Raw genomic sequence first — 15,316 nt, 5'->3', positions numbered from 1 at the left:
CAGATAGTATAGATTTTGAAGTGAGACAACCCAGAGCCCTTGATTTGGGCCTGCTAAGGTAGTTAGCATGCCAGCTTTCCCTTAGCACTGCTAGGCTAGCCAATGCAGTCATCAATGATAAAGACATGGTCTGCTCTCCTGCTCTCATACCCTCTGGGATGGCTCACTGGGACCCATGCCTCAAGAGCCAGCTCTATTGTGTTGCCCAGGCAATTTGCAAATACATTCTAAGTTGCATCCTTTTTCCCACAGAAAAGTGTGGGTACCATACATCATCAAAACAGCATCCTAGGCATAAAACAGCTTTAACCACCACGCCAGTTATAAAGCTATGATAAACAAAGGACTGCTAGCTACTCTGTCCCTGACAGATACAGGAACAATACCAATAACAAGATGTCTGCCCATTGCCAGTGAGTTACACTTGAATTTTCATTGAAGACTTACATCAAAACTTTCATCATTTTTGCCCCATATTTCAAGAGTTTTCAGCTCTAAACTATTACAACTTCTCTAATATATTTTTTCTTTCTTCTTTCTTTCTTTCTTTCTTTCTTTCTTTCTTTCTTTCTTTCTTTCTTTCTTTCTTTCTTTCTTTCTTTCTTTCTTTCTTTCTTTCTTTCCTTTACTTTCCTTTTTTCCTGTGCAGTTCTGCATGTCTTATAGCTCATTTTTCAGACCAGGCTCTCCTCAAACTCGAAAAATATGTTTTAATTACTATGTGTAATGAAAATATGCAGAGACATTGCAGACAGAGAGACATGTTTATCTTATAGATATATCAAGGATAGCTCCTACAGGCTTCACTGCACTGAACTAATTACAATTTGATAAGGTGCACTGATTTATAAACTGATAAATCCAACACAAGAGATGATTCCGACAGGCCAGCTAGAACTGGCTAAGCTTTGGCATTGGCAAAAGCTTTATGCTCAAAATGCACTAAAACACCCATGAATCTAATTAGGAGATTTTAAAATTAACATTAAATTTTTTTCTGGCTAAATTTTTCTTTACATAGATAGTAATCTGATTATTGGATTTGAAATTCATCCTAGATTAAATTATGTATATTTTCTACTTTTAACACATAGTATGTAAAGTATAAACTACCAGAATAAAAGAAAACTGTTAAGCCTTATTATAGTGCTTAGGATAAAAATGGCAGACTTTGCTGTTTGCTCTAATATTTCAAAATGATTGCAAAAGGAAACAAATGAAAATTTTATGATACTGAAATAATGATGTTGACAAATAATAAAATATTTTATCTATATAGAATTCAACCTAAAAATTTCTTTTGTAAATTATACTGCACTATATTTATAACTGTTGCATTAAGTGAAAAGATAATCAAGTGGCATATTAAAAGTTGAGAGGAGACACCCAGGATCATAGGATCAGAGGTAAAGAGGACACAACATCTGCCCCAACACCTGAAGTAACTGGGACCAGCAGGACCCAGGCACTCAGGAACTCCACCCTACCAGGGGTTCTTCCAGTCTGGGTTGGTGCCCTGAGCAGACATTGGGCATGAACCCTATAGCCAGTCCCACAATACCTGGAAGAAGCTCTACTCCCAGATATTCTAACAGACCCAGGATCACAGTATGAGCTTGGTCATACCAGGATCTCAAGGTCCCAGAGGCAGTTTGAATTACAAGAACTCTGACACACCCAAGATCTCAGTATCACAGAATCACAGGATCACAGAAACAGCTGAACTCTGAGGAGTTCTGACACCACCAGGATCACAGGAAGGAGAGGTTCCAGTCATATAGCAAGGGCAGGTAGTACTAGAGATAATCAGATGGTGGGAGGCAAGCATAAGAACATAGACAATAGAAACCAAGGTTACTTGGCATCATCAGAACCCAATTCTCCTACCATAGCAAGTTCTGGATACAAACCATCACACCGGTAAAGCAAGACTCAGATCTAAAATCACTTCTCATGGTGACGATAGAGGACATTAAGGACATAAATATCTCCCTTAAAGAAATACAGAACACAGGTAAACAGCTAGAAGTCTCTAAAGAGGAAACACAAAAATCGCTTAAAGAATTACAGGAAAACACAATCAAACAGGTGAAGGAAATGAACAAAACCAAGCAAGATCTAAAAATGGAAACAGAAACAATAAAGAAATCACAGCGAGAGAAAACCCTGGAGTTAGAAAACCTAGGAAAGAGATCAGGAATCATAGATACAAGCATCACCAACAGAATACAAGAAATAGAAGAGATAATCTCAGGTACAGAAGATACCATAGAAATATTAACACAACAGTCCAAAAAAAAAAAAAAAAAGGGAAAAACAAAAAGCTTCTAACCCAAAACATTCAGGAAATCCAGGACACAATGAGATAATAGGTATAGGTAGGTATAGGTATAGAAGAAAGCTAAGATACCCATTTTAAAGAGCCAGTAAATATCTTCAACAAAATTATAGAAGAAAACTTCCCTAACCTAAAGAAAGAGATGCCCATGAACATTCAAGAAGCCTACAGAATTCCAAATAGACTGGGCCAGAAAAGAAATTCCTCCCATTACATAATCAAAACACCAAATGCACTAAACAAAGAAAGAATATTAAAAGCAGTAAGGGACAAAGGTCAAGTAACATATAAAAGCAGACCTATCAGAAATACACCAGACTTTTCACCAGAGACCATGAAAGCTAGATGATCCTGGGCAGATGTTGGACAGACCCTAAGAACACAAATCGCAACCCAGGCTACTATATCTAGCAAAACTCTCAATTGCCATAGATGGAGAAAACAAGATATTCCATGACAATACCAAATTTACACAATATCTTTCCACAAATCCAGCCCTACAAAGGATAATTGATGGAAAACACCAACATAAGGAAGGAAACTACACCCTAGAAAAGAAGCAAGAAAGTTATCTTTCAACAAACCCAAAAGAAGATAGCCACACAAACATAATTCTACCTCCAACAACAAAAATAACAGGAAATAGTAATCACTTTTCCTTAATATCTCTTAACATCAATGGACTCAATTTTCCAATAAAAAGACATAGACTAAGAGACTGGATATGTAAACAGGACTCAGTATTTTGCTGCATACCAGAAACATACCTCAGTGACAAAAGCAGAAACTACCTCAGAGTAAAAGGTTAGAAAATAATTTTCCAAGCAAATGGTCCCAAGAAATAAACTGGAGTAGCCATTCTAATATCGAATAAAATCAACTGTCAATCAAATATTGTCAAAAAAGATAAGGTAGGACACTTCATAGAAAAAAAACCTACCAAGATGAACTCTCAATTCTGAATATCTATGCTCCAAATGCAAGGGCACCACATTCATAAAAGAAACTTTAGTAAAGCTCAAAGCACACAACAAATCCCACACAATAGTAGTGGGAGACTTCAACACCTCACTCTCAGCAATGGACAGATTATGGAAACAGAAACTAAAGAGAGACACAGTGAAACGAACAGAAGTTATGAACCAAACGGATCTAACAAGTATTTATAGAACATTTTATCCTAAAGCAAAAGAATATACCTTCTCAGCACTTCACACTACCTTCTCCAAAATTGACCATACACATGGAAGCTGAACAACACTCTACTCAATGATAACTTGGTCAAGGAAGAAATAAAGAAAGAAATTAAAGGCTTGCTAGAATTTAGTAAAAATCAAGACATACCATACCACCGGGCGGTGGTGGCGCATGCCTTTAATCCCAGCACTTGGGAGGCAGAGGCAGGCAGATTTCTGAATTCAAGGCCAGCCTGGTTTACAAAGTGAGTTTCAGGACAGCCAGGGCTATACAGAGAAACCCTGTCTTGAAAACCAAACCAAACCAAACAAAAAAACAAAACAAAAAAAACAAAAAAGAGACATATCATACCAAAATCTATGAGACACAATGAAAGCTGTGGTTAGAGAAAAACTCATAGCTCTAAGTATCTCCAAGAAACTGGAGATAGCTTACACTAGCAGCTTACCAGTACACCTAGAAGCTCTAGAACACGCACACACACACACACACACAAAAACAAATACACCCAAGAGGAGTAGACAGCAGGAAATAATCAAGCCCAGGGCTGAAATCAACCAAATAGAAACAAAAAGAACTATACGAAGAATCAACAAAACCAGGAGCTGGTTCTTTGAGAAAATCAACAAAATAGGTGAACCCTTAGCCAGATTAACCAGAGGGCACAGGGACAGTATCCAAATTAATAATATCAGAAATGAAAAGGGAGTCATAACAATAAAATATGTCTTAAAATAATTATTCTGCCTGTTAAATATTAATAGCTGAAAATAACAAAAAAGTTAAGAGTAAATATATTTTACAAATGACAATCCAAAAATCATAATCTATATTAATTTATTAATTATAGACTCTGACATACTCTATCAGAATAACTCAATATTAAAAGTCATTAACACCAAATACAGGTGAGATTGTAAAGAAATGACCATATTATGTATTATGGGTAACAACATAAAATGATACATTTGATATGAACAAAACTATGCGATTATTTCTAAACCTAACACTACACTTCTTAGCGTGATCACTGTCTGCATTCAGTTGTATATACTAGAGAAATAAAAACTTACAAGTCTTAGGTAAAATGTTAATAGCAATCATTCACCCAAAGCAGAAATCGCACATGTATGCCTAGTGAGTGAATACTTAAACAACTAAGTTCACACCATAAAATAGTACTCAGAATTACAAGGGTAAGTGCTATTTCTGCCTAAAACAATTTGAATAAATATCAGGAAAATGATGCTAAACGTAGAAGTCAGCACATCACTAAGAGGCCATTGGGCGGGGCTTACACTAGAGTTGGGTTTGAACAATTGTATAAAGGTTAGAAGAGAATCGTGGAGGAGGAAATATTAAACTGAATGGAAAATGAAGAACAGGATATAGGAGGGGGCAGGAAAGGGATAAATAACATGAAAGACCCTTCAAAAAGGAAATATGGAGACCTACTACAATAAAAGCTTCACATATATAAATAAAAATATTTAGAATGGGGTTACTCAACACAGAGTCACAGTGAAGTACTAAACACCAGAAGCTGTCAAACAGAAAATGTGGTACATTTACACAATGGAATGCAACTCAGCTATTAAAAACCACAACTTCACGAATTTTCCAGGCAAATGGATGGAACTAGAAAATATCATCCTGAGTGAGGTAACCCAGACCTCAAAGGACATGCATGGTATGTATTTGCTGACAAGTGGATATTAGCCCAAAAGCTCAGAATACCCATGATACAACTCACAGACCATACGAAGCTTAACAAGAAGGAAGGCCAAAGCATTGGTGCTTCAATCCCACTTAAAAGGGGAAGCAAAACAATCATCAGGGGGTAGAGGGAGGGAACGACCTTGGTGGATAGGGAAGGGTTAGGGAAAAAGGAGGGGCAGGATCAGATATAAAAAGGAACAGGAGAGAAATCAAGAGGGCCAGGAGAATGAATAGAAATATGTACCAGTAGGGGTGGGGGTGTAGGAAGGAACTGGGGAAAACCACTAGAAAGTCCCAGATGCCAGGGATGCAAGAGACTTCCAGGACCCAGTGGTGATGTCATTAGCCAAAACACCCAACACAGAAGAGATAGAATCTGAAGAGACCATCCCCAGTAGAAAGACATGGCCCCCAGTTTAGGGAAGGGGCCACCCACCCATCTCAAACTGTTTAATCCTGAACTGTTCTGTCGAAAGGAAACACAGGGCCAAAATAAAAAAACAAACAAACAAAACAGCCCTGTGTTGGGATCCATCCCATCCGCAGACACCTAACCCCAACACTATTGCTGATGCCAAGAACTGTTTGCAGAAAGGAGCCTGGTATGGCTGTCCTCTGGGAGGCTCTGCCACCACCTGACTAAGACAGATGCAGATACTCACAGCCAACCATCAGACTGAGTTCTGGAGACCCCAATGGAAGAGTTAGGGGAAGAACTTAAGGAGCTGAAGAAGATTGCAACTCCATAGGAATAACAACACTATCAAATAATCAGACCCCTTAGAGCTCCCAGGGATTAAACTACCAACCAAAGTGTATATATGAGTGGGTCCATGGCTCCAGATACATCTGTATCAGAGGATTGCTTTAACTGGCATCAATGGGAAGGGAACACTTCATCCTCTGAAGGCTTGTTGCCCCAGAGAAGGGGGATGCTAGAGTGGTGAGACAAGAGTGGAGCACCCTCCAAGAGGAAGAGGTGATGGGGGAATGGAATGAAGGGCTTGCTGAGGAGAGCCCAGGAAGGGGAACAACATTTTTAATGTAAATAAACAATAGAAAAATATGGCTCTCGTAATTGATCATTTCCTTGCAGTTGTTAACCAGTGAGTATCCATAGACCATCCTCCAACACTACAAGCTATTATTGTTGCTCTTGATTACCATCCAGAACTTGCCAATTAAATCCTACTGTAGAAAGGAACAAATACTAGAACATGGCAAAATTGGTTTGGTATACACCTTAAAGCTTTATCCCTACTGGTCAGCTACCATGTTGCTATAATAAGTACTATTTACACTACTAAAGAAGAACATAATCCTTAGTTATGCCCACCTGTGAACCCTACTGGCTATAGTAACAACAACCCTGCCAAGAAATGTCCAGGGGTGCAATAGGGGCATGAATCTCATGACAGCAAACAACTGCTTTCTGGTTGGATTTACGTTTCACTTCTGAAGAAGAAACCCATATCCAACACCATTATCAAGCCAAAAATCTATGGATAGATAGCACATTGGCCCCAGAGGGGAACCTACTTGTATTACACTGCTAACAGGGCATGATATTAAACTGACTCCTAGTGACTCATCATTTATACAGCCCTCATGTGAGAAGCTTCTATTTATAGGAGAGACAGAGACAGAGAGAGAAAGAGAGAGAGAGAGAGAGAGAGAGAAGAACATACACTGTATGGTGCCCCCCAAGACTCATGGATCTTTATAGAGGAATGTCTTAGTCAGAGTTTGTATTTGTGCACAAACATCATGACCAAGAAGCAAGTTGGGGAGGAAAGGGTTTATTCAGCTTACACTTCTATACTGCTATTCCTCACCAAAGGAAGTCAGGACTGGAATTCAAGCAGGTCAGGAAGCCGGAGCTGATGCTGAGGTCATGGAGGGATGTTACTTAGTGGTTTGCTACACCTGACTTGCTCAGCTTGCTTTCTTATAGAACTCAAGACTACCAGCCCACGGATGGCACCACCCACAATGGGCCCTCCGCCCTTGATCACTGATTGAGAAAATGCCCCACAGCTGGATCTCATGGAGGCATTTCCTCAACTGAAGCTCCCTTCTCTGTGATAACTCCAGCTTGTGTCAAGTTGCCACACAAAAGCAGCCAGTACAAAGAGGGTTGAGAAAAGTATGAATCAGAGGCAATGGATGGCTGCAAGAAAACATTGTCTTCTGGAAACAGGTGATCAAGAAGCCAAGAAATGTGAGATACCATGGAGGGGTGGGAGGGGGACTCTTACCAGCATAGATGAGGGAGAAGAATTCCTAGTCAATGGCATAAACCTGTTCCTGAAGAAGATCACAGAAGACATTTAGAAACTAAGGAAAGACATACCCAAACTAATATAAGAAGCACACAATTCACCAAATAGCCAACACTAGAAAAGAAAATGCTGCCAGGTAGTAGTGGCACATGCCTTTAATCCCAGCACTTGGGAGGCAGAGGCAGGTGGATTTCTGAGTTTGAGTCCAGCCTGGTCTACAGAGTGATTTACAGGACAGCCAGGGATATATAGAGAAACCCTGTCTCGAAAAACAAACAAAAAACCAAAGAAACAAAATGATGTGGTATGTTATAGTTAAAACATTAGGTATACATAACAAAGAAAATTTATTGAAAACTAAAAAAAAATTTCAAAGTTCAAGCCATATATAAAGGAAAACACATCAGAATAGCTGATATTTCTTTGAAAAGTTTGAAAGTCAGAAAAACCTGGAGTAATGCTTTGGACTTATATACCCAGCAAAACTACATACACGTCATGCTTGAAAAAAAGAAAAGTAAAAAAAAAGAAAAATTCTAAGTACCCTGCAAAAGTGTATATTCGACAAACCAAACATAAAGAATACACAGGAAGCAATATGATAGGTTAAAGAGAGGAATTAACATAGCAGAAAGACTGTGGAAAGAAATGTAAACATAAAGTAGAACTGAGAATACAAACAATACAAAAAATATAAACAATTACAAATAAAAAGTTTGAATGGAGGGTAATACAAAAAAAAAATCCTAAATCAATGGAACAGAACCGTCTATCCTGAAAAATATGTGCATGGATACGATATGCCCAGAGAACTTTTGATAAAATATGAAGGTAATGCCAATGGGAAAACTACAGCTATTTTAATAAATTAATCCGGAAACAACTCAATATACTTAGTCAAAACTACAACTCTAAATGAACCAAGCCTAAAATAATACATAAAAACTAACTCAACATGTTTTATAGCCTTGAATATAAAATATATAACCAGGGGAAAATATCTTTCAGATCTAGAGATAAGAGAAGAGATCTCAGATGTGACATCAAAAGCAAAGACACCAGAACAAAAAAAAAAAAAAAAAAAAAAAAAAAAAGCTATGTTTCAAGATATAAATCATTTTCCATCACAAAAAGACCTGTTAAGATGATAAAAAAATAAACAATAAAATCATCAAGAGCAACAATAGCCTGTGTGACACTCACCCCAAAGGACACACCTACAACACAATCCCTGCACCTAAAGCTCGGGGCATATTGGAGGAGAGAGGGCAGAAAGGTTATATGAGTCGGAATATGAGGAAAATGTGCTGTTAGATTGCATCTCCTAGAAATGAAGGGGAAACAAGATCATTATAGTCAATATAGATGCCTAAACCATACCAGAACAATGACACATGGACGCAGAGAGGGGATATCTCAAGAGGGTCTCACCTTTAATCAAAGAAGTACATGCAACTAATGGCTTGGAGAGAGGGAAAATTAGCCTCTCCCAGGGATACTCCCCATCGTTGGTTATACAATGCAAAATGGTGAGTCCGGAAATGATATACACACAGCCCACAGTAAATGAACTCAGTGAACTGTATTTATATTTGTATGTATTCATATAAAGCAATAGTAATCAAAAAGATGACATCAATCTGGGGAACGAAGACAGAATATAGGAAAGGTTGGGCAAGAGGGATTAAGGACAGGGAAGGGAAAAGTGATGTAATTATATTATTAACTAATTAAGAAAAGATAGTAAATAAGCTGAAGATTAAGAGAAAAGGTACTGACCTTTTAACTCAGTGGCAAAACACTTGCCTAGGAAGAGCAAAGAACTAAATTTGGTCCCCACTGGCAAAAATGTTTGAAGATCACACAGTAAAAATAGTCTACTACTTCAGGTAAATAAAAGGTCCTTCAGCTCACTCATTAGAAATACAAAGTACAAAGTGGGCGAAAAACCTACTGGATCATTCCACTGAATGTTACGTGGAGTGCAAACACATGAGCTAAAATTCAATGTTCACCTCAAATAGGGAAACAAAGCCACAATGCGACTACATACCAGTCAGAAAGGCGAAATTCTTTCAAAATCAAAAGTGGATCATGCATTTATGCTTGGTGAGAAGGTAGACTATGGCCAGTACTCCAGAAAACAGTTGGGCACCTTCTTTTAAGGAAACTTTTTAAATTCAGCATGCAATTGCTATATAACTTAGTAATTATGTTCTTAAGCACCTGCTCCAGATAAATTAAAAGGTATGATCCATAAAGACCTGAGCAGGAATCTCCCTAGCAACTTTGCTCACAATAGCCCCAGACTGGAAATAAGCCAGATGTCATCCTGTGAGGGAATGCTTAAACTCCAGTGCTCCCAAGCCATGGAGCAACCTACTGATACACATAAACAATGAAGTAGAATGAAGACAATTATGTGTGTGTAGAAAGGCGATGTTTACTGCATGGTTCTATTACCCAACATTCTTGAAATGGAATGAAGTGGCTTTAGTCAAGAAAAGAAGGCCCAGGATTTTTTGTGTGAAGGGAGGGTTCTATAACATGATTACAGCAAGATCAATATTTTGAAATGATTTTATAGTCTAATTTTTTAAGAGAAGTAAACAATGTTAAGAAAGTTTTGTTGTTGTTGCTTCTGCTGCTGCTGCTGCTGCTGCTGCTGCTGCTGCTTTAACTCATAAACACATTCTGTCATTCTAAAACAACTGCATATGATACAATAAGTGTCTCAAAATTCAAATCTTATCTGCATGAATGTTTTTGTTTGTGTGTTTGTTTTTATGTCACTATAAACCTGATTAAATTCAAGGATTCAACCACATCTACTCTAAATGAAACTGTGAGGGTGATAGGTAATAAATGATAACTAAAATTTCTTCCTATACAATTTTATAAAAAATAAAAATAAAATAGGTCTTGTGGACTTTTCTCCCAATTACTTTACAATTTCTACTTTTGTCTGCTTGTCTTTTGTTTAGCTCCTGTTTGGGTCATCATGTTGGTGATTTTGTGGATGTAGCTTCTGACATTACCAGCAGAAGCTGTTGCAGAGCCAACTCCCTAATCCTCTGGCTCTTATGATTTTTCTATTCCTTCTTCCTCAAGGTTCTTTAAGCCTGGGCTATAGGAATGTCTTATAGATATTGTCATTGAGACTGGGCTGAGGGTGGAGCAGAAGAAGCTGTCTTATGCAGGGAAGATCTCACTAATTGGTTATCTAATACCAAATGATGAATCCCCAAAACATACACACGTAACATTGTACAGGCTGATAAGTATGTATGTATGTATGTATGTATGTATATAACAGCAATCAATTAAAAATAATAACAAGGCCATGAATTTGAAAGAGAACAAAGACATCTGTATGGGAGATTTTGGAAGAAGGGAAAGGAAGGGGAAATGGTGCAATTTGAATATGAGGAAAAATTATTAAAAGAGTAAATTCTTTGCAAATTTGGAAACAACAGTAACAAGGCTAAATAATTTGTGACTTTTGTATTTCTTTAAGTTGATTGTTTGGACTGATTCCTGAATACTATTCTTCCCGGAGTCCCTCCTTACATCTTTCATTTTCCAATTATTTCTTCTCTAACCTGTTTCTTTTCACACAACTCTTTAATTCTAGATCTGCATTTCCTTTGCTTTTGGTGTTAAAAATCAACACTTTTGTTCTTAACATAGTAGAATTATTTTAATAACTATACAATAGTCCTCGTGGTTATAGACATATGTTGTATCTGATCGTTTACATTAGAAAATTCCAATAAATCATTTTGCATATCTTGCACTTGTCAACCTATAGAATAAATTCCCTGGAAGGGTAACTGATTGATCAAAGCTAACTTTATAATTCTGATAAACATTACCAAGGAGTTCTTTATAAAACTTTCTCAGTTTCCACAACAACTCGAGACAGACATGTATGATTGTATCTTCTTATGCTCTCTGAGTCAGCTTTGTGATCGTTTCCAGTCTGATGCATGAGAAAGCTTCCAGGGTGAACATTCTACTCAGAGATAACATTCAGTCATACTCAGAGGGCAGATTTCTGCATTGATATAAAATACGATAACCTGGTCATCAAGGCTAAAGTAGCTCTCTCCTATGTTAATTAATACTGTTCATTAAAAGCTATCCTGCAACCCTATTGTAAAGGTTGCTAATTTTCACACACACAAAAAAAATGATAGCTACTGATCACAACTCACATTTCAGCATAAAATGCTTAGCAGGAATTACTAAATACCAGCAAAGCAGTAATATTAATAACAAATTAAGACTAAATCAAAAAAATTCTGGCTGTGAAAATACCCATAACTTTCATGCATCAGACTATGCCAAAGGATTTTTTCAACAGTTCCATCTGCTCAGAAATCACTTAAAGCCAAGTCTGCATATTAATATATCATCATACCCAATCCTGAAATGTTTAGTGGTAAAAAATTAACATAATCACTAAAAGTTGTGTGATGAAGAAGTGAAAGGGAAAGCCAGGAGGTTTTAATAACCACGGAAGTCTCCTTCAGCTTTGCTACCCTAAGGAAATGATGTTTTTAAACTGGCTTCATAATAACGCCAGTGTTTAGAGAGGCATCCATGTAGCTCCTATTTATATATTTTTTGAAGACAGGGAAACACTTTTTTAACATGCACGTGCTAATACTGGGTACGTGTATGGCTATAACCATAAAGCTCAAGTTGTTGTATCTATTTGACTTATTTTTAGATGTTTCAATAATTTATAGAAAGCCATCCCGTCTTTATTTTGGTATCTCCAAAGAGCTAAAATCATCTAGCTTTAAAAACTCCCTATTTATTGTTAATTAGATGACAAAACACTCCTCTTCCAGAAACATATACGAAGACCTTTAAAATACCATTAAAAATCTCAACGTGGGTTAGTATATATTGGAATTATACAGTGATTCTTAAAACAACCAGGTAATGTGCAATAATATATCCTTTAATATTAAACACAGCGACACTAACTTTCTTTCAAACTTTGTTAATGTATGTCTTCTAGCAACACAAACGGAACGGACATCAAGTTTCACTTGGAGAAAAGTAGTTGGTAGGTTTAATTTTAAACTTGGTAGGGTAATATAAAGTCATCTGAGTGTGTGGGAGAGAAATACACATACTGTAAATGAACAAACAAGAAACTTCATTCCTTCAAGTATTTATAAAGTGCCTAAAAAAAACCTCCAGGGTAGTACCAGCTGGAAAAGATGTAATTATGTCTGTATTTAAAAAATGAGGCACTCGGGGGTTGAAGCTTGTTGGGACTGCTCTGGTCCTGACTTTTTCAGAAAGCTACTGAGCACTGGCAGTCATAAAATATCTTTTAGAGAGAAGACGAAAAGGGGCCCAAATGCAGTACCCAAAGGAAAGCCTTCATTCCTCTCATTTTTCTCAGCTCTGCATGGAAGAACTCAGACCTAGGAAAGGGTATACCTTTAAGGTCTGAGGAGACTAGGAGGGTGAACCAGAGGCAATGGCTGCAGTCTTATTTGCATAAGCACCCAAACACCTACAACGTCACCACGCTGGCCTCCAGGCCCCGCCCAGTCTTACTCTAGCCTTTCTCAAGCAGGGTGGAGAATGAAAAGGGAAAGATCGCTGCCAGAATGCGACTGTTTCTTAGTTATGCTAATGAGCACATTCTTTGACATTTCTCGGCTGAAGGGAAAAGAACGCCCACCCTTGGAGACTTTAAAAGCGGGTGGGTCTCCCTTTGCACCCCAAGTACACCTCTAAGATTCTGATTCATTCCTCGACTAGAAGTTAAAAGTGCAGCGCTTTCGTTTCAGTGTGCTATATTCTATTTCTGCGCTATCACACCCAGACCAGCCAAGCGGATCAACTACGTAGAAGGCAGAAGGATGCCTAGTCCCTCTCCATTCGCTCCTTAAGATCTCTGTGCCACCATCCATTCCTCCTCCTTCTCTGTCACCCATTTCTTTTCCAGGAGGTGCAGAGAAGCCTCAAACTGCGCTTTCTCCAGCAGCCAAGTGCCGAGAGTACACCTAAAGGTCGGTTTTCGGACAGTCCATTTCATAGGATGTCTCAAGCGGGAGAGAATCAAATCCGGGTCACGTGAATACACTGCCTTGATAGTCTGTGTTGCTGTTGCAAATGATTCACAAGCCCTCAAGAAGGAGGCTGGCTGTCCTCCAGCCTCACCGCCCACTCGTAGGAATATTGTATCCCAATTTTTCCCCGGGAGCGCATCTCTGCCCTGAAAGCAACTTTCCTCTCGGACTTGCTCTGTTGAACCCCGCCCTTCAACCCCCAACTTGATTTGGAAGCCAGCCGGTCTCCACCGATGCACTAGGCAGTTTCCACCTAGGTTACGAAGGATGGCGGCACGTTTCGAACCACGTGCTTCTCCCCACAAGTGCCGCCTCGGACCCCCACCACCAGAACCCCAGTTTGCACAGGTGCAGGACGCAGAGCCAGAGGATAGCCCCCAGAAACCAGCGTTACCCTTCCACGTTTCCCACCGCCGTTCCTCCTCCCATACCAGGATCCAGCCTGAGTCTGGAGCTCCATCCAAGCATCTTTCTTGGCGCCCGACTCCTCCTGGGTGGCTGAATGGAGAGCCCCACCCTACCCCAGGCGGTGCTCCAGGAGCAGTAAGAGACATTAATTACCTCTGGTGCTTCTTGAGCTAGCACCTCTTACAGCTTCCAGGTTCCTAGGTCGAAAAAGGGTCGGATCCAGCTGATGGTGCGGGAGGCCGCAGAGGAGCTGTCTGGAGAACAGAAACAGCTTGCCAAGGGCAGGCTTGGTTTCGGGAGTCGCTGTCCTGCAAGCTGGCACGGAGAAACTCGTGAGCGCCTGTGTCTGCCAGGGATATTGCACGGGATGCTAGCGTGTGGTTCCTGGGGCGCCTGTGAATGTATGTATGTATGTGTGCGTGCGTGTTATGTGAATGTGTGTATGTGCATGCCTGTGTGTGTGCGTGTGTGTGTATGTGTATGTGTGTATGTGCTTGTGTGTGTGTGAGTGTATGTGTGTGTGTGTGTGTGTGTGTGTATGAGTGAGGGTGTGACGGAGGCTCCCACGTGCCCAACCAGCTAGTGCTGCGTCCCCCGACAGGCTGCGGGGGAGAGGGGGTGGCTGCGGGCGGGGACAAGGCGCCAAGGATCGAGCCAGGTCTGCAGGCTGAAAGCCGCCTCTCCGCCCCATCACCCATGACGCAGAGTCCACTGCGGCTGCCCGCTGCGTCCTCCCAGCGCACAGAGCTAGGCCGGCGGCGGGATATTGGGTGGATCTGGGGAAGCCCCACGTAGAGCCAACAAAACAAGTTGGACAACCCCTCCTCAACACCTCCGCCATTCTAACGTCTGTCTTCTAACCCACTCAGCTAAAAGGCAAGGCTAACAACTGCAATGGTCCTGTTCTGCCACTTTGCTGGAATCTGTAAGAAGTCTAGCCAGAGGTAAAGGATTCTTGGCTTTCTGCTTCTCCAGCCCCCCATACCATCTATTTACATATTTTGTGAAAGAAAAGCATTGGATCTTTGCTTCTCAGCTGAGTCCCGACAGCCTCAAGGATCCCAGGGAGGTTGTGTAAAGTGGTATTAGGGAACTAATCCTCACTTTAGGTCTGTGCCTATGTAGCAGATTCTCCTTCAAAGGATCTCTACCAGCTAAAGACTGACTTACCTCTTCCAACAGTTAAAGCATGCTTTCAACTAAGCCACGTGGAGAACCCTTAAAATATGCATGGACGAACACAAAGCTTTGCCTCTGTAAAAATAACTGAA

The 15,316-nt window shown here is 39.7% G+C and overlaps 1 protein-coding gene across 2 annotated transcripts in view; it reads right to left on the bottom strand.

Moving 5' to 3' along the window:
* Slc6a15 (solute carrier family 6 member 15) overlaps nt 1-14,711 on the bottom strand; it is a 51,829-nt gene extending 37,118 nt beyond the window's left edge. Inside the window, exon 1 of one of the 2 annotated variants that reach the window (XM_029482159.1) lies at nt 14,199-14,711. The gene's annotated coding sequence lies outside the window, so the exon portion shown is untranslated. The remainder of the gene's footprint in view (nt 1-14,198) is intronic. The other variant, XM_021174754.1, reaches the window with a different exon arrangement.
* Nucleotides 14,712-15,316: the final 605 nt, after the last annotated feature.

Source organism: Mus caroli, chromosome 10 (genome assembly GCF_900094665.2).
Source record: "Mus caroli chromosome 10, CAROLI_EIJ_v1.1, whole genome shotgun sequence".
Lineage (NCBI taxonomy): Eukaryota > Metazoa > Chordata > Mammalia > Rodentia > Muridae > Mus > Mus caroli.
Note: the sequence above shows the minus strand (reverse complement) of the source record. Positions and strands in the feature narration are given on the sequence as shown.